Here is a 24,256-nt window from a genome sequence, read left to right on the forward strand (position 1 = left end):
TAGCACAGCAGTTTTCGCAAGCAGAGGATGTTCTTGACATTTTCCCAAACTGTCGCAACTCCTCAAGATTGCTCTGGGAATTTAAATATGTTTATCTAAATCCATCTATTTACTATTTAAAAAGGAGAATGTTTCAACATATTTGTGAATGGGAAACACTTCTTAAAACTCTGTTCGATTCTAGAATCAGGAAAATTTCCTGTCTACCTTTTTTCTCGAAAAATTTACAGATTATTTAGTAGTACACACCCACTCCAATATTATTGCCTGGGAAATCCCATGGAGCCTGACAGGCTATAGTCCACAGAGTTGCAAAGAGTCGAATATGACTGAGTGGCTGAATAACAACATGAAATGCTTTGGTGTTTTGCTTTGTACAAACTGTATCCTAGTATAGTTTGTTTCTTCCTTCAAAGAGAGTCTCTGGGTTATGAATGAACAGTGTCTCTGTAAATTCAGTGAATCTGTCATGAAAACAAGACTTGATCTGTGATTTTGTTGAGTTTTGTTCTCTGCCATTCTGTTGAATGGTAAATAATCAGGTTATTTATAGTTATGGTCACATCCACATACAACTTTGGTGTCAAAATAGCAAGGGAACACGTTTTCCTTTTAATTATTCATTTATTCATTCTTCTGTGTGTTCCTCCATTTGCTTTTATACATCTATTTGGCCATCTTTACATTTGTTCTCTTATCCATCCAAAACATATGAGTTAACACATCCAGCATGCCAGGTGTGCTGTTAGGTTTTTGGGCTTGAGAGGGAGAAGTTATGCCTCTTGTCTGAGGAGTTCACTTTATCATAGAGGGTGGTGGGAGAGACAGAGCCAAAAGCAAACAAATGAAACCTTTTCAGTTCTCAGATAAAACATGCACAGGTCTGTGCCCTTAATCATTTCAAGTATTGATCAATTTGTAATTTTCTGGGAGATGGTCTTATAGTAGGGAGTTGCTTACCTGTTGGTTGAATTTAACAGGTGCTTATGTTCAACTGACTGCCCATCAGTGTCATTATTGAATTGCTTGGTTTATTTTCTTTGTCATTGCTTCTAGAGCATTTCTCATGTGTGATATAAACTTTGTTTCTTGATATAAAATGAGCACCAGGAAAATCTACTATGTGTGATGGTAATGAAAGCAAAGAGGGGAAAAAAGGGTCATGGACTGAGAAGACAGATTTTACATAGAAAGAAATAATTTTTTGGCAGCTCATATTTATGACACCAAGAAGCCATCTATCTATTCTGCAACAAATTAAGAAGAAGCTGATTTATAAACCTGATTTTCCCAGTGTTCCAATCATTAAAATTTTTTTTAATGGTTTCATCATACAAGGAAGATTAAGTGACATAGAGTGAACATTAAACCAGTGTTTACTTTGGTCTAAAAACTTTGCTAAATTATTTTAATATATGACTTTATATCTTCTGTAAATAATTATGAGGGATAAATTATAATCACTAATTTCATTTTACAAATTAGGAAATTGAGGGCCAAAGGTTTAGAAGTTTGCCCAGTGTCAAATCATGGTGGTTTATATGGAATGGGCATTTGAACACTGACCCTTGGAATTTAGGTGCTGTCTCCTCACTATTTCTAGAATTGTCATCTCAGATCTGGGGTTTCATCCTGACACTCTCAAGGGTCTAAAGCAGGGGTTTTCAAAATTGAGACCATTGACACTTTGGATTGGGTAATCCTTTGTTGTGGGGGTGTCGCTGTGCTTTGTAAGATGTTTAGTAACATCCCTAGCCTCTACTCCTAGAATTTAGTAGCATCCCTCAGTTGAGACCACCAAAAATGTGTCCAGACATTGTCAGATATCCTCTGAGGGACAGAATCACCCTGAGTTTAGAACCACTGTAACTATTAGCTTACATTTTGCTGTGGTATATACTGAAGGAAATCATAATTAATGGTTTTGGGCACTTAGAAAAAATTGTTACTGCAGTGGTAATATCTGAAGCTTCATATCTACCTGGAGTTAGCCAAAGTGCAGAATTAGAGGGTACAGTCTCCACGAGTGTCTTTAATTCTGACACCAACTTCCAAGTTTGGGGGTTTCCAGAAACTACTCTCAGATTTGTTGGTTTGCTAAGAGGACTCACAGATCTCACTAAAAGGTGTTAGGCATACAGGGAAAGGATATGGATTAAAAGCAGGCAAAGGAAGACATGAATAAAGCAGAGTTTGGGAAGGTTTCATACATGAAATTCCTTTGTCATTTCCCTATAGAGTCAGCACACATTACCATCCCAGCGTTAATGTGTGACATGACACAAAGCATTGCCAGTCCGTGATGATGGCTTCAGTTTGGCGGTCAGCGTTTTTACTGAAGCTCTGTTGTGTAGGCTTAATTAAGTAGTTGTGTGGTTGCCCGTGTGATTGGTCTCAGCCTCTGTGTGACCCAAATCCCCCACACTGAATCATATTGTTGGATTTTCCTGGCATGGCCAGCCCTTACCCTAAGACAATCCTAACAACCCGCCTCCTGAACAAAGACACTCCATCTGATATGACATAGATTACTTCCTGGAAGCTGAAGACAAAACACAGACCACTCTTTGGGTAAAGCCAAACTGAACAACACAACCCCTGATAAAATGACGGCATGTACTCTTGTTGTCGGATGGCATGTATTCTCAGCCAGGAGCAATTTTCGGATAGAATAAATGGCAGGTAATTTGTTTTAGTAGGTCTGCCACAATAAAATGCTGTTGACTTGGTGGCTTAAACAAAAGCAATTTATTTCTCACGATTTTGGAGGCTGGAAGTGTAAGTAAGAGTGAAGTGTTGACAACGTTGATTTCATTCTGAGGCTTCTCTCTGAAGCTTACAGGTCACCTTCTTACTATATCCTCACGCACTCTTGTCTCTGTGCCCACCCATCCATGGTGTCTCCTTTTTATAAGGATACTAATTGTAATGAATTAGGGCTCTACTCTCATGGCTTCATTTTAACTTAATCACCTCTTGAAAGGCCTTATTTCTAAAACAGTTATTTTCTGTGGGACTGAGGTTGGGACTTTAACGTATAAATTTTGCCAGGGACACAGTTCAGCCTCTGACTTTCTGTCCTCTAGTCTTCCACATCCCTAAATTCATGGCCTTCTTTTATGTAAAAGATATATCCCATCAACCCCAAATGTATCATTCTAACATAAACTCTAAGACCAAGAGTTCATTTAAGTATCTGTATCAGCCATGAGTGAGACTCTTCAGTATGATTTATCTTGAGGCAAAATTCCTGACTATGAACCTTTGAAACCAGGCAAGTTATCTTCTTCCAAAACACTATGGTAGGACAGGCATAGGCTAGAAGTTCCCATTCCAAAGGGAGAAGTTGGGATGAAGAAAGGGATCATGGGTTCCAAGCAAATTCAAAACCTAACAGGGCAAATTCTGTTAGATTTTAATGGTCAAGAATAATCTTCCTTGTTCTGATGATGCCCTGTCCTCTGAGCCCACTCAAGTGGCAACCCTGCCTTCTGAATTTACGGGGGCAGCCTTGTTGCTCTCTCATTGATGGGCAACAGCTTTGCCCCCACAACTCCTGGCTAAAGTAAATATGATTAGATATGAAAAATACTAAGTTTTCTTTGATCCTTATATGCTTAAAAGCACAGTCAAGATGGGTAGGTAGGCATCTTAACAGATGGTTGTAACAAATTAATAGTAAGTTCCATGAGCGCCAGAGAGATTTTGTATTAAGAGTTAAAAAATTCTCATCTAGGATATCCTTAGGAATATTTTGAGATTTTTACTAACCTCATTTCTTAAAAGAAATGATTCAACTAATGAATCATGAAAGGAGAAAATTAATGCATTTGCTTTAGTAACTTTGATAATTTCTGGATCCCATGTAGGTTTAGGGATCATAATTGGAAAAATTCGACAGTCTGGTCATCATTCCTAAATATGCTTCTAATATAATTTTAGCTTCCATAATCTTTGTTCAGATTTAGAAATGTTTTCCCTAAATAGCTCTAAGTTTGATCTGAGTGCTTTCAGTATTTATTTTTAAAAGCTTGCTGCTCTTGGAAGAAAGAGCATATTAAGGATTCACACTTTGCATTCAGAAAATATTTGTGATATTTCCTTAAAAAAGAAGTCACTTGTCCCTTCAAAAACTTGCCCATGGATGTTTATAGCACCTTATTCATAATTGCCAAAACTTGGGAGCAGCCAGGATATCCTTCAGTAGATGAATGGATAAATAAACTGTAGAATATTCAGACAGCAGAATATTTTTTAGCCCTAAAAGGAAATGAGCTATTAAGCCATGAAAAGACATGGAGGAAACTTGAATGCTTAATACTAAATAGAAGAACTCAGTCTGAAAAGGCTATATACTATGTGATTCCAACTGTATGACATTATGGGAAAGGCACAATTTTTGAGACAAAAGATTAGTGGTTGCCAGGGTCTAGCAGGGAGGGAAGCATGATCAGATGGAATACAAAGGATTTTTAGGGTGATGAAACTATTTTGTATGATACTATGATGATGGAAACATTTGCCCAAAACCACAGGATATATCCAACACCAACAATAAACTCTAATGTAAACTATGGACTTGGAGTGATTATGATGTTTCTCTTGATTGGGTTCATCAATTGATAGGGTTCATCAATTTTAACAAAGGTAGTACTCTGGTTGGGAAATGTTGATAACACTGAGGCTGTGTACGTTTAAGGACAGGAAGTATATGGGAAGTCTCTTACTTTCTGGTCAGTTTTACTGTGAACCTAAAACTGCTCTGAAAAAAATAAAATATAGTTAAAAAAAGAGAGAGAAGAGAAAGAAGTCACTTAAGCTTTTTGTAAGACCAAAATGGAAAGCATTTTTTTCTCACATTTTCTCTCATTTGCCTCTTTTTGTGTTGCTATGGAATCTCAGGCTTACATTAGGAGCAAAGAATCATATTGATTTTTAGACTTTATTTTTCATTCTTTACTACTTTAAATTTTATTTGATTTTCCTTCAGAGTTGTAGCTGGCTGTGTTCCACCATTTGTTGGAAAACTACGTCCCACCCTTTTTTCTCGTTTGAGGGATCCCTTTGGATTCTCCTTAATCTGTTGCCTTTGTGTTAACATGAGTACCATTTTCTTTAACATATTTAAGCCCAGCAGCGATTTTTTTTTCCCTCAAGTTAAAAAATGTTCAGTGACTGATACAGGTTCTTTTTTGGCTGTAGTCTCCATCTCAGGTACAGTAGTCACGGAAGGCTGGCCTCTAAGGTGCCCATGCTTTACGTTTTGATGGAGTTTCATTTGTGCCAACTATTCTTGAGAGAGCTGATCAACACTCGTCTTTCTTCTGTGCTGAGGCGGCTAGTAGTGTTGTCATTATCATCTTTTCATTTCTCCCTTTCACTTTTTGGTATTACGTCAATTGAGTTAACTTTCCCGAGGAATAGTTTCTGAAAGCATGTTCTCAAGAACAGAAAGACAGATTTTCTTTGTGTATAAATAAAGAAGATGGTTTATGCTAGGGGAATAAAGAATCTTTTAATAAAACATTGCCCCTCCTCTACTTTGGTTCAACTGGGAAAAAAATCAATTTTAGGTTCTTCAAGTGCAAGGAAAGATCAAAAGAAAAAACTGACAGTCTCAACAGAGGGCAAGCTGGGATGCTGCATTTGGGTCCCATCTCTCTTGGTGGACTTTAAGCAAACTCTTTCCAAATGGAATAAATTAAAAAGAGACTAGAATTTTCTTCTCTGGGAGTGGGTATAAAGAGTGATATGAACACAAAGATTGTCAAAATGTTTTTGGATTACTCTTTCAGTCTTGACATTCTTGACAAAAGAAGCATAGTTCTGTCTTAGTTAAATGCAGTACTACCTTATATTTAAAAGTATAATTTCATTGATATTTCTTCCTCCTATCCAAAAGATGTTAAACGTATTGCAGCTATGCGGCATTAAAAATGAAGAATGTAAGAAATTCATAATTATAAGTGTAACCATTAATCTTTAAAATCCTAGATAATTATATCTTTCAAATTTCTTAAAAATTCATTGTATTTGCTATGAAGAGAATCATAGTGGCTCATTTATGTATGTGTTTTTAATGAATACAATTCAATTAAAAGTAGAAAAAGTATAATAGTGGATGATTGTGGAAAAAATGTTACTTTGCAGAAATCTAGTATAATTATCTGTTAGGGACATGCACTTTTTAATTTAAAAAAGTACATTATTTTCAGAATTTCTATAAGTAATGCTTGGTCCTGGTAGAAAAAATTTGAAACCAGAAAGAATTATGAGGAAGGAAGTAGGACTTACTCATTTTTCTTGTGCACTGAGAGATAAGAATTTAGTTGGCCCTTTTTGTTTTTCTGTATGCAAGTATATACATATATTAGCTATTTTCATATAGCCTTGTTTCAGAAAATTTGATCTTAGTTTATGTAAATTGTAGTCTGTATATTAACATGAAAGTGAAAGTGAAGTCGCTCAGCCATGTCCGACTTTTTGTGACCCCGTGAACTGTAGCCTACCACACTCCTCCGTCTGTGGGATTTTCCAGGCAAGAGTACTAGAGTGGGTTGCCATTTCCTTCTCCAGAGGATCTTCCCTAACCAGGGTTTGAACCTGGGTCTCCCACATGGTAGGCAGATGCTTTCCCATCTGAGCCACCAGGGAAGTCCTGTATATTAACATAGTATACGAGAAATGTCTCTTAAAACAGTTTCCCCAAATGTAATTATAATAATTATAATAAAGTCCATCAGTTGATGAATTAGAATTTTTTAAACCATTTTCCTCCTATAGCATTTCCAGACTGATTTCTCTAAATTGACTCTCAATTTACAGTCTGAGGGGTAAAGATATAACTTTATAAGGTCAGGGAACATTGGAATGTTCACCATTTTCAGAGAATCAAAGAATTCATTAAAGAGGCTCATCAGCTGCTTGACGCTGGAGCATCTCCCTACAAAGGCTTGTTTTAAGTTGGAAATCTTGTCTTTAGTGGACAGGTGTATGGTTCCTTCTAGCAGGCTGTTTTCTCTCTGACTGAAGGAGCTGAGGTTGTCACCACAGTAATTGGAATAGAGTACACCTCAGTAAAGCAAAGATAAGAGAAAGGAATGGTTTTCAGATATGATAGGTTCTGTGCAGATTCTGAACCTGATAGTTGAGACAGGGATGTAAAGGACCCACAAGAGAAAATTTCATTTAGGAACTGCTATTCATTATGGTGAATATAGAGTTTATGACTGTGGTGTTTGGTTTCTTCCCAGTTTCACTAATATAACCTGCCATGCCAACTTACTCCTTCCTTATTTTGGCAGACTTCTTTGTAGGTTGCAGAAACTCTAAATCAAGTTCCAATATGAAATATATACTGGAGTAAATGCTAGCAGAAAATAAAAAAAACAACCCAGTGAGCCCTTTAAATCAACTCAACACGGTGTCTATGCTGGAATCTCAACCTTCAGATATAATGTTCCAAGGAGAAGAAATCTGTCCAGAGACTGTTTACTTCTGATGCTGGCAGTGTGCTCTGTTTACACAAAGGAAACATGTGAGGTTGGTCAGATTACATTGCCATTACAGATACGCTGTTTTTCTAGTAGGAAATATTTTTATAATCTTATTAAAGTTTTCACCTTCTTATTCTTCCCTTTATCCCTTCACACATGAGAAAACTTCAGGGACAACTAGTACTTTTCTGTCAGCTCTCTCCACCATGACCCATCCGTCTTGGGTGGCCCCACATGGCATGGCTTAGTTTCATTGAGTTAGACAAGACCGTGGTCCATGTGATCAGATTGGCTGGTTTTCTATGATTATGGTTTCAGTGTTTCTGCCCTCTGATGCCCTCTCACAACACCTACCGTCTTACTTGGGTTTCTCTTACCTTGGACATGGGGTGTCTCTTTACGGCTGCTCCAGCAAAGCGCAGCCACTGCTCCTTACCTTGTATCTCCTCAGAGCTGCCCCTCCTGACCTTGAACGTGGAGTAGCTCCTCTCGGCCCTTCTTCGCCCGGAGTAGCCGCCGCTCCTTGGATGTGGGGTTGCTCCTCTCGGCTACCGCTGCTGACCTCAGGCGTGGGGTAGCTCCTCTTGGGTGTGGGGTAGCTCCTCTAGGCCGCCACCCTGGCCATTATGTCTACTACTGTGGGCAGGAGTCCCTTAGAAGAAATGGAGTAGCCATCATGGTCAACAAGAGTTGACCATTTCAACAAAGAGTCTGAAATGCAGTATTTGGGTGCAATCTCAAAAATGACAGAATGATCTCTGTTCATTTCCAAGGCAAACCATTCAATATCATGGTAATCCAAGCCTATATCCAAACCAGTAACGCTGAAGAAGCTGAACGGTTCTATGAAGACCTGCAAGACCTTTTAGAACTAACACCCAAAAAAGATGTCCTTTTCACTATAGGGGACTGGAATGCCAAAGTAGGAAGTCAAGAAACACCTGGAGTAACAGGCAAATTTGACCTTGGAGTACGGAATGGAGCAGGGCAAAGGCTAATAGAGTGCCAAGAGAATGCACTGGTCATAGCAAACACCCTCTTCCAACAGCACAAGAGAAGACTCTACACATGGACATCACCAGATGGTCAACACCGCGAATCAGATTGATTATATTCTTTGCAGCCAAAGATGGAAAAGCTCTATACAGTCAGCAAAAACAAGATGGGGAGCTGACTGTGACTCAGATCATGAACTCCTTATTGCCAAATTCAGACTCAAACTGAAGAAAGTAGGGAAGATCACTAGACCATTCAGGTATGACCTAATCAAATCCCTTATGACTATACAGTGGAAGTGAGAAATAGATTTAAGGAACTAGATCTGATAGACAGAGTGCCTGATGAACTATGGACGGAGGTTCGTGACATTGTTCGGGAGACGGGGATCAAGACCATCCCTATGGAAAAGAAATGCAAAAGGCAAAATGGTTGTCTGAGGAGGCCTTACAAATAGCTGTGAAAAGAAGAGAAGCAAAAAGGAAAGGAGAAAAGGAAAGATAGTCCCATCTGAATGCAGAGTTCCAAAGAATAGCCAGGAGAGTTAAGAAAGCCTTTCTCAGCAGTCAATGCAAAGAAATAGAGGAAAACAACAGAATAGGAAAGACTAGAGATCTCTTCAAGAAAATTCGAGATACCAAGGGAACATTTCATGCAAAGATGGGTTTGATAAAGGACAGAAATGGTATGGACCTAACAGAAGCAGAAGATATAAAGAAGAGGTGGCAAGAATACACAGAAAAACTGTACAAAAAAGGTCTTTATGACCCAGATAATCACGGTGGTGTGATCATTCACCTAGAGCCAGACATCCTGGAATGTGAAGTCAAGTGGGCCTTAGAAAGCATCACTATGAACAAAGTTAGTGGAGGTGATGGAATTCCAGTTGAGATATTTCAAATCCTGAAAGCTGATGCTGTGGAAGTGCTGCACTCAATATGCCAGCAAATTTGGAAAACTCAGCAGTGGCCACAGGACTGGAAAAGGTCAGTTTTCATTCCAATCCCAAAGAAAGGCAATGCCAAAGAATGCTCAAACTATGACACAACTGCACACATTTCACACGATAGTAAAGTGATGCTCAAAAGTCTCCAAGCCAGGCTTCAGCAATACGTGAACCGTGAACTTCCAGATGTTCAAGCTGGTTTTAGAAAAGGCAGAGGAACCAGACATCAAATTGCCAACATCTGCTGGATCATCGAAAAAGCAAGAGAATTCCAGAAAAACATCTATTTCTGCTTTATTGACTATGCCAAAGCCTTTGACTGTGGGGATCACAATTAACTGTGGAAAATTCTGAAAGAGATGGGCATACCAGACCACCTGCCCTGCCCTTGGGAAACCTGTATGCAGGTCAGGAAGCAACAATTAGAACTGGTGGAACAACAGACTGCTTCCAGATAGGAAAAGGAGTACGTCAAGGCTGTATATTGTCACCCTGCTTATTTAACTTATATGCAGAGTACATCATGAGAAACGCTGGGCTGGAAGAAACACAAGCTGGAATCAAGATTGCTGGGAGAAATATCAATAATCTCAGATATGAAGATGACACCACCCTTATGGCAGAAAGTGAAGAGGAACTAAAGAGCCTCTTGATGAAAGTGAAAGAGGAGAGTAAAAAAATTGGCTTAAAGCTCAACATTCAGAAAATTAAGATCATGACATCCGGTCCCATCACTTCATGGCAAATGGATGGGGAAACAGTGGCTGGCTTTATTTTTCTAGGCTCCAAAATCACTGCAGATGGTGATTGCAGCCATGAAATTAAAAGACACTTACTCCTTGGAAGGAAAGTTATGACCAACCTAGACAGCATATTAAAAAGCAGAGACATGACTTTGCCAACAAAGGTCCGTCTAGCCAAGGCTATGGTTTTTCTCGTGGTCATGTATGGATATAAGAGTTGGAGTGTGAAGAAAGCTGAGCACCGAAAAATTGATGCTTTTGTTTTTTTTTGTTTTGTTTTGTTTTTTGTTTGTTTGTTTTTTTTTATTAGTTGGAGGCTAATTACTTCACAACATTTCAGTGGGTTTTGTCATACATTGATATGAATCAGCCATAGATTTACACGTATTCCCCATCCCGATCCCCCCTCCCACCTCCCTCTCCACCCGATTCCTCTGGGTCTTCCCAGTGCACCAGGCCCGAGCACTTGTCTCATGCATCCCACCTGGGCTGGTGATCTGTTTCACCATAGATAGTATACATGCTGTTCTTTTGAAATATCCCACCCTCACATTGATGCTTTTGAACTGTGGTGTTGGAGAAGACTCGTGAGAGTCCCTTGGACTGCGGGGAGGCCCAATTAGTCCATCCTAAAGGAGATCAGTCCTGGGTGTTCATTGGAAGGACTGATGCTGAAGCTGAACTTCCAGTACTTTGGCCACCTGATGTTAAGAGCTGACTCATTGAAAAAGACCCTGATACTGGGAGGGATTGGGGGCAGGAGGATATTGGGACGACGGCATGAGATGGTTGGATGGCATCACCAACTCAGTGGACATGAGTTTGAGTAAACTCTGGGAGTTTGTGATGGACAGGGAGGCCTGGCGTGCTGCGATTCATGGGGTCGCAAAGAATTGGATGCGACTGAGCGAGTGAACTGAACTGAAGTACTTTTCTAGCATCTGCTAGTATTTGAAAATGCAGGTTGTGTAACTACTTCTGCCAGGCCTGGTCAGCCTGAAAGTTAGAGTATTACACATTCTGTTCTGCACTTTGCCATTTTTCCCGGAACAATGCCTTGAAGATCATTATGTAAGGAACTTCTTTATTCCTTTCTGCCAGTTTGTAGTATTCCAGTTTGTGGAAGTACCACATTTACTGAACCAAACGTTTTAGCCTAATAAGAATAATATTCATAGCAGTAATAGGAGCCACCACTTGCTGAGCACTTAGTTTGTGCCAGGTGTTGTCTTGGAACATTGGAACAGTTTATAAAAGTCAAGTGGTTTTCTTTTTTGTTTTTGACCATGTGGCTGGGCATGAGAGATGCTATTAATATGTTCCCTACCAGGAATTGATCCTGTGTTCCCTACAGTAGAAGTGTGGGTTCTCAACTGTGGACCACCATGGAATACCCAACTCAGAACATTTTAATTCTTCAGCCACCTTATAAGGTGAAAGATATTGCTTTCATCTTACAAGCAAGGAAATTGATGTTGAAAAAGTTTGTGTAATTTGCTATGGTCTTGACCATTAGTATCATATACTGCTTCCTTTTTACATGTAATTGAGGTACTTGGGTTCTTTGGGTGCATTTTAAAGGACAAGCATGGAGGAAAACCTCCAGTACTGAAGATTATGCAGGGAGGTGTTTACAGTGAAAATGTCTGTGCTCTGCTCATCAGCTGTAAGGGAGGGTACTGAAGGGGTAGGGTGGATTTAATGAGCAGTGGCTTCTCATCCTCTTACTCACATGTTCTTCTTACCACAGAAGATGAAAAGGGAAGTGGAGGCAGGGAGTAGGAACAGGACTGAAACCTTGGTGGAAATCACATGTTGGTCTCACGTAGTCCTGCCTGAGGCCTAACTTTGTGATCTGAGTCTCCTGGATGACTGATAAATAGGGTGTGTGTGTGTGTGTGTGTGTGTGTCTCCTGGATGACTGATAAATAGGGGGTGTGTGTGAGTGTGAGTGTGTGTGTGTGAGTCTCCTGGATGACTGATAAATAGGGTGTGTGTGTGTGTGTGTGTGTGTGTGTGTGTGTGTGTCCTAGATGACTGATAAATAGGGGGTGGGTGTGTGTGAGTGTGTGTGTGTCTCCTGGATGACTGATAAATAGGGTGTGTGTGTGTGTGTGTGAGTCTCCTGGATGACTGATAAATAGGGTGTGTGTGTGTGTGTATGTGTCTCCTGGATGACTGATAAATAGGGGGGGTGTGTGTGTGTGTGTGTGTGTGTGAGTCTCCTGGATGACTGATAAATAGGGGGTGTGTGTGAGTGTGAGTGTGTGTGTGTGAGTCTCCTGGATGACTGATAAATAGGGTGTGTGTGTATGTGTGTGTGTGTGAGTCTCCTGGATGACTGATAAATAGGGTGTGTGTGTGTGTGTGTGTGTGTGTCTCCTAGATGACTGATAAATAGGGTGTGTGTGTGTGAGTGTGTGTGTGTCTCCTGGATGACTGATAAATAGGGTGTGTGTGTGTGTGTGAGTCTCCTGGATGACTGATAAATAGGGGACGTATATGTGCGTGTGTGTGTGTGTGAGTCTCCTGGATGACTGATAAATAGGGTGTGTGTGTGTGTGTGTGTGTGTGAGTCTCCTGGATGACTGATAAATAGGGGATGTATATGTGTGGTGTGTGTGTGTGAGTCTCCTGGATGACTGATAAATAGGGTGTGTGTGTGTGAGTGTGTGTGTGTATGTGTCTCCTGGATGACTGATAAATAGGGGGTGTGTGTGTGTGTGTGTGTGTGAGTCTCCTGGATGACTGATAAATAGGGGGTGTGTGTGTGTGTCTGTGTGAGACAGTCTCCTGGATGACTGACAAATAGGGGATGTGTGTGTGTGTGTGTGTGTGTGAGAGTCTCCTGGATGACTGATAAATAGGGGATGTATGTGTGTGTGTGAGTGTGTGTGTGTGTCTCCTGGATGACTGATAAATAGGGTGTGTGTGTGTGAGTGTGAGTGTGTGTGAGTCTCCTGGATGACTGATAAATAGGGGGTGTGTGTGTGTGTGTGTCTCCTGGATGACTGATAAATAGGGGATGTGTGTGTGTGTGTCTCCTGGATGACTGATAAATAGGGTGTGTGTGTATGTGTGTATAACTGATAAATAGTGTGTGTGTACACTCAGTCGTGTCCAACTCTTTGCAACCCCATGGACTGTAGCCTGCCAGGCTCCTCTGTCCATGTAATTTTCCAGGCAAGGATACTGGTACGGGTTGCCATTTTGTACTCCAGAGGATCTTCCCCACCAGGGGTTGAACCCACGTCCCTCTTGTGTCTCTTGCATTGGAAGGCGGATTCTGTACCTTTGCACCACCTGGGAAGCCCAATAATTAGAGGAGTGACCTTCAAAAAGTGGAAAAATCGGGTTTTAGAAACCCTTATAATGTGATAAGAGACTAGCAACCACTGGGTTTATTTACCCAAGTATGTATCATGTGTATTTGTCTGCATTTTAAATGATAAAAAGAGGAGTATAGAAACCCAGGATGCACATGATAAACACAGTTATTCTCTAAGAATTTCTTGAGTTGTTTTCATGGAAGTGGTGGGAATAGAGTGGAAAAAAGAGGGAAGCAGAGGAAATGACAGATCATTGAATATTGAGGGGGGAGGTGTTTGATCAAACTTGTTTTTTTTTTTAATATTTATTTTTGCTTGAATATGAAGATACACTTAATCTGTCAAACTCATTTTGGTTTATATGGCTAGCAGAGCAGGTTGGATGCTGCACCTGTTAAGCTTTGTGCTATTTTTTTGTTGGCCAACAAGATTTTTGAAAAATAGTTGTCAAGAACTTAATATTTGCTTAGTGTGAAATACCACATAAAATATTGTCTTAACATTGACAGGGTTTAAACTAAAATTAATGCAAGGAAACAAAAGATATCAAGGAACTGGCTTCATCTTGTTGGTGTTCATCAGTGTCCACAAGCAGGCAGGTGAATGACAATTGTGTTTAGTGGTTATTAACTTCTTATAACAAAAAATAAAAGGCATGGTGCTTATTATTTTTGCTCATTATATTTGTAGGAGACATTAAAAAAAGATACAAATAGCCTCTGGGAATAAGACAAACCAAATATTATACTAAATGACTGAGAAGGTTGTATCATTCCTTGTAGGAAAAAAAAAAAGGTTAGCTATCAAAGAGAATTTTAAAAATATTCTCCAAGCATCTGGCAGGGTCAGAAGTCTCCCATCCTAGATGAGCAAGGTATACAACTGTGTTAATATTAATTTGCTGATTTTATGTTTGTGGTGCTGTTTTTATATTCACTCCAGGAGCTTAGCTGAGGGCGGAAGGGAAAAAAGTGGGGCCAGCTGGGGGAAACTGCCTTTTCTAATATTAATAGTTATCACTGCCACCTAGGACATCTCAAGGCTGTTCACAAAGACTGGAATATGGAGGTTTTGCTATTTAGTAACTTGAAAGAAGAGAAGAGTTTGTTATTCCAGAGACGTGAGAAGAGAGCTGGGCATGACAATTCAGGAATGTTGGGGTTACTGAGAGGAGACGCTGGAAAGTCACTGGGGGTTATTCTTTAGTGGTGGAGGCTGGCTTACTCTCAGGGGTGAAGGTGGTGATGAGAAGTGTGGGGGCTAGTGCAGTCACCTGCATTGCCCTCACATATAACTAGGAGGAGGATGCTGTTAAGACAAAGTTGTTCTCACATAAAAATTTGATGAGTTTAGAGTCGAAAATAGTGAAAGACTAATAAAATTGAGGATTTTTATTTTCTGTCAGTGTTTATCTTGAACAGTCTTTCTGTGTTTTGCTTTGTTTTTTAACCTCCCAGCTGACGATTCTGCCAAAATTGGACCCTTAGGAATTGACAAAGTTATACCCTATGCTAAGTATAAAAGGGCCATCCCCTTAGTTTCCAGAGGGAGAATTTCTTTCCCCAGCCCTCCTCAGCCTAGAACAATTCTTTTCACTGCTTGAAAAAAATCACCTGCTTTCAGTGGGACTGTGTATTCTCCTCCTGGCTTGGGCAGATGGCAGCGTTGTTTCAGACATCACCTTTTAGAAGTGGGTCAGTAGAAAAGTTCTACTACCAGAAATCACTTGTTTCAAAAGGAAACAGTTCTTTCAGCCCAGCTCACTGATGTGAAATGGACAGCCCAGCACTTTCTCACAGCTTCCCTGAGACACTGCACCAGGGGAAGAGCAATGAGGAAGCAAACAGGCAAAAAGCCAGGCGGGACCTCAGCCCTCACCTAGCCACTGCCAAGCTAGAAGAAGCTGGAATGTCAGGACATAATTGTGGAAAGTGGGGCATCTTCTTTCTAAAGAGCTACAGATGCTGTTGCAGTTTCAATTTTCTCTGTGGCATTTAGACCGTATGATTTTCTTTTTTTTTTTTTAGTGTCAAAGAATAGAAAATTAGTTTTAATTGTTACTTATGAGGCACCATATGGCTACTCTATAATTCTGGCTTCCCATGGAGCTGCATGTGCATATGGAAAATGAAATTAATTGGAAATCACACCCTGAAATCTATTATTAAGTTAATATAGCTAACAGCTTGTGGGGTGTCCTCATACTCAGCATGATGTAATTGCACATAACAACAAGTAACGATAAACTCATAGAGGAGACCAGGAGGGATAAACAGAGGTCAGAGGGACCGCCTTTGGAAAGGAATGGCATCAATAATGGATGCTACAGCAAACATCTTGGTTCCTCACTGTCCACAAACCCGGGGTACAAGGAAGCAGTTTAATTATATTCAAATGAATGAATCAGCAGTCTTGTGAATTTCACAGCCAAGGGACTTATTTTTATCTTGCCAACTAGTGTTTTAGTGAGCTAAGGTCACTCTTGGTAGAATTAGTGATGGTTGTTCAAGTCAAAAGTTCCCAAACTTACCTGTGTATCAGAATCCACTGAAAAACTGTTAAATGAACTCTGGGTCTGATTCTTGAGATTTTGATTGGTTAGTTCTGGATTTCTGATTTAAGATTGCCGTAAGTATTCTGATATACCTCAGACATAGACCTTGGAAACCACTTACTGAAGTGATAAGCCATCACACATGGCTTGATATATTTAAATGATGAAGCCCACAGTTAGCATGCGTTCAGTTTCCCTATTTGGTTCCTAACTTTAAAACACAGTAAAATAAGTTAAAGTAAAAACATAACCTGAGATTCGGTACTTCATTTGGAGACCTAGAAATGATGAGCAATTTTTTATCATAGGTGTTTTTTATTTATTAGTTTACATTGTCCTTCCCAAGCCTGTGGACTCAGTGAGGGCACTGTTATTTAAGTCATCTTGGCGTTCAAGGCTCAGAGTGGTAAGAATTCAGAATATGTTTATGGACTGTGAATTTGAATGTGAAAAGAGGCAAAGTGTTCATTTTTAGAATTAATAGCTGCATGCTTAATAATAAGCATTGGACACAGTTGCTATTCATCATAAGGTGACATGAACAGATGTTATAAATGACAACACAGTTTGTGATATTAGTATTTAAGTGCCCAGCCTTCTTTAGGTCATTGAGGAGAGAATCTGTAGATTTGAAACTAGAAATGATGTTTTCTTCCATTGTCTTTATCCTTTTTTCTGTAAGTGTTAGGTCTGCAAACCTAAGTTACATTGATACGAGCGGTATCTAGAATTCTAGTTGGGAGACTCATTGGTTAGACTTTCTGGAAAAATACAAAGTCCAGGTAGGTCGTTTGCGCTCGTGGTGGATCTCTGTGCTTGTTGTACAGGTCCGCCAAGGCTGTGGCTCTGAAAACTTGCTCTCCCTTCTGTTTTGTCATCTATGTTTTGTGCTGTCACATGCTCCCCACCTTGCCTGAGTTGTTCTCCAGTTTTCTTGGCATGTTACTTCCATTCTTCGGCTCCTGCTCAGTTTCTGCCTCAGAGCAGATTTGTGTCAGGAAGCTCTTTGCTGTGCAGATACTATAATGTTGAAAACACCTTATCTGCCTGAAAATGTTATTGCCTGTGGTAACTGTGACCGGTTTGGAAATAAGGTGGGTTGGAATCTTACTGATGGACCAGAGGAAAAGGTATGATGTTGCTAAAGCAAACAGCTAGAGCACGACCATGGGAAGAAGGATTATGACTGTAGAGCTGAACAGAGACAAGGAGGGTATGCAGTTACAGCAGCCTCATGTGTGGCCTGACCAACAGGGACCGCTAGCTGTCTCTCACTGTCAGGGTTCTCCTTCCTGAACAACAGACCTTGAGGTTGTTGTTTTTTTTGTTTTTCTTTTTTTTTAATACAGTATTTTGAAATAATTTCAAACTTGTGGCGAATTCTAACTCCCATATTACTTTTACCCAGTTCACCGACTGTTAACATTTGAGAGCAAGTTGCACGCACAATGCCTCTTCACACTAAACATTTTAGTGTGTACTTGTCACATCATCACCATTCCGCCCGCCAAATCAGGAAGCCCTGGTTATTTTTAGTAGAGGTGGTATTTGAAAACCACTTGGCATGTGGCTGTACTCATTATTATTGAGGTGTCATTGCTTTTAGGTCATCTTAAGAGACAATTGGGTACATATATGCACATACACATATGTGTGCATGTACACATGTACAAATATATAGGTATGTAAAATTATATATTCATTCTGCTCTATATGCTACACACATTTACAAACACTCATATATCAATAACCATTTCTTTGTCTGTGTATGTTACAAAAAACCTTGTTTTTATGTCGGTAATTCTAATCCAAACCTTGAATCTTTCTAGCCTCCCCTTTCCATATTTGGAAATACCCTACTTCAACAGAGAGAAACGTGGCTCTCATTATCTTTAATTATATTTAATATAATTAAATAAAAATATTTAATTCAATTATAAATTTGTGTCCACGGTTGATTGTGACCTATGGATATGACCGGATGGAACTCTACTGTCTGAGCACCGCCTGACACCTTCCAGTGTCTTTATAGTCCTGGGGTGCTGTCAGGTATCCTGTTGACCTGTCTGTCTGAGGCACCTCTTCCCCTCCTTCAGTAACTGTTCTCGTGCTCCAGCAGGGGTGTGCCAGTACCTTCCTGACAGTCCTCTTCTCCCCTCAGCGCCCCTTGTTTTCGGGTACCTGGGGGCTATTAGTGTTTCACTAATAAGCACATGGCTACCTGGAGCAGAGACTGTGTTTCCCAGTCTCTGGCAGAACTAACTATATAAGCTTATGATTTGGTTATAGCCAGTGGCTACCAATTTGACCATGAAGTCAAAGTGGTATATTGAGGGACTTGTGATGGTTGTGAAATTGTGATACCAGTTCTTGACAACTCTCTTCGGGACTTTCTGTGAAAGAAAAATAAACTATCTTATTGAAAATTTCAAAATTATTGTTTAACAATTTTTGGTCCCTGAACAGCTAAGCCTAATTCTAATACTACCTCTGCTAGGCAAGAAAGAAAAAAAGAAAGTCTGAATTCCATGAGGCAGTGAAGAATTGTGTAGAGGAGACCAGTATCAAATTGACAGAGGTCCAGTGAGTGCTGAATTTAGTCTCCTTGAATCAAGTGACAACATTTATAGACATTGAAAGGAATTATAGTAGAATATAAAGGATCTTATGGAATGGCATTAAAATCCTCAAACAATAAAAAGGCAACTGAAATTCCTAAAAAGCTTTTAAAAAATCCAGAAATGTAAAACACAAAACCATATATGTAGTCAGTGAAAATAATAGTTAAAGCCCTACAAAAAGTGGCCAACTTCTGTCTGCTGAAATCAGATGGAATTCAGCAGAATTAGATTGGTGGTATTACCTGAGTGATTCTGGGTTACATATATAGTCCACGAGACCACCCTGCTTGGGGTTCACATTTCTCTTGGCAGTTATTAAAAATAGTTCTATCCTGCCCATCAGGAGTACATGAAAAATCACTCCCACCCTGACTAAGAATGTAACTTCAATTCCTCTTGGTTGTTCCTCATCTGCGACATAGAATATGAAAAATATTTCCTTAGTTGTTATGGTACTTTTAAGCCAGGTAGATAGATACCTTAGCAAACAGATGATGAAATTTCTAAAACCCATATGATTAATCCTAATCAGTTATTCATTATCTGTATATATTGTTTTAGTTGTTGTGTTCATAATGTTTAAGAGAATTTGACATATTCAAGTAACAGTGTAGACATTAATTCTATAAGTTTAATTTAGTAATTGAAATTGCTTATAAATTTTATGTTGAAAGATAAGGCTTTTGACAAAGATTATAAATAGTATTGCAATGGTTTTAAGATCCACTGAATCTTTTAATTTGTTAGGGAATTACTGGTGCAGTTTAGTACTTGAGAAGGTTTTACTCATTGAGTCAGACAGTTGAAGTGCTTGAGAAAAGAAAATGGATACATTCAGTTTATAAATTTAGTTTAAAATGTTTAAGAAAAATTAAATGTGTAAATGATACTGATTGCTGAGGAGCAATTTAGTATGTCCAACTTGAATTGTTTGAACCTTAATCAAAGCCACCTTGAAAGTAAATGTTAAATTTTTAAAGTAGTAGAATGTTAAGAACTAGAAGTTGAACTCAAAGGCTTATAAAAAATGAGTTAAAAAAAACAAAACCTGTTACTTTAGCAAAGCAAATGTTTCATTTAAAATCACAGGTGGACTCTTTGCAGCAAAGCCACCCTTGGTCTCCCAAACACACCGACATGAGGAACCTTCCCCCTCTGCAGTGGCTGTAACTGAAAATCTGTGGTGGACAGGACTGTGGTCCTGGCAGAGCCTGGTTGCCAAAGCTGATTTCTGGCGATACCCCCTGGGCCATGGAAAGATTAGGGGACTGTCAGACTTCAGAAAATGGGCAGCTGTCCTGGGCAGCAAAATAACAGTCACATCCCCTTCTTGCTTGGAATGGAAAACTGTAAGAGGAAACGCATGGACTGGAGGTCATACTCCATAACACATCACTTAAAACTTTTGAACTCCATTCAGTGTTTTCTTCTGTAGAATGGGGACAGCTATTTTTAAATTTTGAAATTATTGGAAGGATTAAAGATAGTAGATGCAAAGCGCCCATTATATTGCTTGCTGCCTCGCAGAGGCTCAAACAACAGTGACATTTGGTAGAGGAAGATGTGAAGGCTAATTCATTTATTTAGGGAATGTGTGAGACCAAATCAGAGGATGTATGTCATCAAACCTATAGTAGGTCACATGCTTTAGTCACCTGCTGTATTGCCTGGTGTTGTTTAAAGTATTCACATGGATTGCACGTTTGAATTAACCCAAGAGATTGACTGATATCTTCTCTGTTTTACAAAGGGAAGTTTAGAGAAGTTAAGTAGCTTTTAAGATTATGTACAACTAAGTAAAGGAGTTGAACCGTAGCGAATGCTGGGGAGTGAACCCTGATGCACATGATGGCCTTTCTGTGTTGTGTGCATCTCTGTCTCCAGTAGCAGTGGCCTCAGAGAAGGAAGGACCAGTGTTGCCTTTGACCTTACAGAATTTCTGTCTTGATTTTTGCACCCCAACAACTCAGACTACTGTCTTAAAAAAATAATAATAATGATAAGAAAAATACAGAAAAATACACTGATAGAGTAGACTTTGTTTTATTGCAAGATGATCAGATATCAGTTCAGTTCAGTCACTCAGTCGTGTCCGACTCTCTGTGACCCTATGGACCGCAGCACACCAGGCCTCCCTGTCCATCACCAACTCCCGGAGTTTACTCAAACTCATGTCCATTGAATCAGTGATGCCATCCAGCCATCTCATCCTCTGTCACCCCCTTCTGCCGACTTCAGTCTTTACCAGCATCAGGGTCTTTTCAAATGAGTCAGTTCTTTGCATCAGGGGGCCAAAGTATTGGAATTTGAGCTTCAGCGACAGTCCTTCCAATGGATATTCAGGACTGATTTCCTTTAGGATTGCCTGGTTGGATCTCCTTGTAGTCCAAGGGACTCTCAAGAGTCTTCTCCAACACCACAGTTCAAAAGTATCAATTCTTCGGTGCTCAGCTTTCTTTGCTTTTTTCTTTTTATTTAAATTATTTATTTATTTTACTTTACAACATTGTATTGGTTTTGCCATACATTGACTTGAATCCACCATGGGTGTACATGTGTTCCCCATCCTGAACTCCCCACCCACCTCCATCCCCATCCCATCCCTCTGGGTTATCCCAGTGCACCAGCCCTAAGCATCCTGTATCATGCATCGAACATGGACTTGCAATTCGTCTCACATATGATAAATTACATGTTTCAATGCCATTCTCCCATACCATCCCACCTTCACCCTCTCCCACAGAGTCCAAAAGACTGTTCAGCACATCTGTGTCTCTCTTGCTGTCTCACATACAGGGTTATTGTTACCATCTTTCTTAATAGTCCAACTCTCACATCCATATGTGACTACAGGAAAAACCATAGCCTTGACTAGACAGATGTTTGTTGCTAAAGTAATGTTTCTGCTTTTTAATAAGCTCTTGAGGTTGGTCATAACTTTTATTTTAAGGAGTAAGCGTCTTTTAATTTCATGGCTGCAGTCACCATCTGCAGTGATTTTGGAACTCAAGAAAATAAAGTCTGTCACTGTTTCCACTGTTTTCCCATCTATTTGCCATGAAGTGATGGGACCAGATGCCATGATCTTAGTTTTCTGAATGTTGAGCTTTAAGTCACCTTTTTCACTCTCCTCTTTCACTTTCATCAAGAGGCTCTTTAGTTCTTCTTCCCTTTCTGCCATAAGGGTGGTGTCATCTGCATATCTGAGGTTATTAATAATTTCTCCCAGCAATCTTGATTCCAGCTTGTGCTTCATCCAGCCCAGCGTTTCTCATGATGTACTCTGCATATAAGTTAAATAAGTAGGATGACAGTATAGAGCCTTGTCATATTCCTTTCCCTATTTGGAAAGGTATAATACATCACAAAAACATTTGAGTGTGTAGACAGTTGAGGGGATTGTCCATGAAACTGTTAATCCTTGTGAGCTACCTGATGGGCATAGCCTTTCCTTTCACTCAAAATGGGCAGTATTTCTTCTTGTTGCTCTTACTGGGTCATCACGTTTTCTTCTTTGTACTTGACAGACCCCATAACTCATGGTCAGGGATTCTGGTCACATTGGAAGTGGTTGGCTTGCCTTCTCTGTGACCGTTATCATATCACACCCTCACAAGCTCATTCACTCCCACAGTTGTGAATGGGCAAGGGTAGTAGCAGGTCATGCTCAGATGGTGTTGGTGGATCTTCTCCTCTGGCCTGAGCCTGTGCTCTGGAATTTACAGCTGTGTGATCTTAGACAAGGGATTTTATTTCTCTGAGTTCCAGTGTCCTGATATCCTGGACTAGTATCTTATGCAGAGAACTAATGTGAAGATTAAATAAGATGAAGTGTATAAAGTCCTTTGAATAATTCTTGGTAGACAGTCAGTGCTGAGAATGTGATGTCTTTAAGACATGTACAACAGCTTCAACCACCATAGTAACAATAATGACAACAGCAGTGATGACACTGAAGGACAGAGAGCCATATGTCCTGCCCCCGATGTCCAAAACGCCAGCCAGACTCCGTGTCTAGCTTGCTTCCCAGCTCATTTTCCCTCCCCTGCAGGCTGCCACAGGGTTGGAACGGACCCAGCATCAATGCTGGGGGAGGGATGTGTTGCGCTGGTACAAGCCTTAGCCTGCTAATGAGGCCTGAAGTTGAGCAACTCCAGATGGAGTCAAGCGACATGTTCTCTGCCAGGAAATGTGGTAGATGGGCCAGGGCCACTCATTCCAGGCAACAGTCATGGATATCAAAAAGCAAAAAGTAAGGAAACATGCAGGCGTTGGAACTAAACTATCCAAATGTAAATAAAAACAGCGTGCATGTGTGGCGGGGAGATCCTATCTGGGATCCAGAGACGGTTTTCTTACAACAGCAGTAGTCCCATCTGGGAGGGGACAGGGAAGTGCCAAGTGTCTGTAAATGTGAGCTTCTCTTGTATCTGACCTTTTAAAGCTTGGTTTGAACTACTATGTTCTCATCAACCATGAGTACGTTTTCTTGATCATTTCTGAATGATTGGGAAAAAAAGACATTGATATCTTAAGACTTATAAAAATTGGTAAGACTAGATTTCTTACTATGAAACATTTTTGCCCAGTGTACAGCATATTCATCTTTATCATCACCATCTATTATTTATTTGAAACTTAAGATGTGAATGTAAGTGAGAATGTAAGCCAGATATTGTGTTAAATAAGTAACCTAACATACCTTATATACTCCCCCAACCCCCTGCTCCCACACAATGCCAACTTCCTAGCATTTAATACTCATAGACACTTTCAAAGGTAAGGGCTACATTTATGAACTTCATTTCATAGATGAGAACATTGAGGTTCTGTTTTCTTCAGCCAAGATCACTCAGTTGGCTGGTGAGGAAAAAGGCCCGAGTTGTAATCCAAGGCCATCTGACCAGTGGCTCATTAACTTACCCATGTACTCTGATCATCTCCAACATGTTTTCTTCTTTGAATGGGGCTTAAGACAGATGATAGATTAAGTACATAGAAAGAAGATGCTCTAGTTTTTCGCACATACATCTGGAGGGCACTTGAAGAGGGCACTTGACCCCTGTATGTAGCCCGTAAGGAAATTGGTGACTTAAGACCCAGTGACTTATCCTGAATGTCACAGGGATGAATCTTCATGTTTCTTGCATGGATCCGATACATTTAATTCTGGAAAGCACAGATGTGTGAGTCTCCAGGCCCCAAGGAACACCATGGCTGACTTTGAACTGGAAGATTAGTTGCTGCATTGAGAAGAGGCTGAGTCTTGCCTTCATCCTCAATTCCAAGCCATACTGCTTATGAAGTGAAGAAGGGGTGCCAAGCCCAGTAAAGCTGAATGGCAGCATTCTGTGTACATCTCAGGCACCAGTGTAATCTAACGTGTGATAAATATGTTTAAAAATTGAACTGTTATTTCCCCCATTTACAGAAATTATACATGTTCTTTGTAGCATATCTGTAGTCAAAAAGAAGAAAAAAATTACTGGTAATCTACCCCTCTCCAAATAATCAGTTCATAGTTTGGTATATTTTCTTTGTAGCATATCTGTAGTCAAAAGGAAGAAAAAA

The 24,256-nt window shown here is 39.9% G+C and overlaps 1 protein-coding gene and 1 non-coding gene across 2 annotated transcripts in view; one reads left to right on the forward strand and one right to left on the reverse strand.

Moving 5' to 3' along the window:
• Positions 1 to 24,256, forward strand: part of SUCLG2 (succinate-CoA ligase GDP-forming subunit beta) — a 271,918-nt gene that overhangs the window by 103,180 nt on the left and 144,482 nt on the right. The gene's annotated exons all lie outside the window — the stretch shown is intronic.
• On the reverse strand, positions 6,583 to 6,654 carry TRNAG-ACC. The gene has a single exon. It is a non-coding gene; the product is annotated as a tRNA-Gly (tRNA).

The sequence above is a fragment of the Cervus elaphus genome, chromosome 24 (genome assembly GCF_910594005.1).
Source record: "Cervus elaphus chromosome 24, mCerEla1.1, whole genome shotgun sequence".
Lineage (NCBI taxonomy): Eukaryota > Metazoa > Chordata > Mammalia > Artiodactyla > Cervidae > Cervus > Cervus elaphus.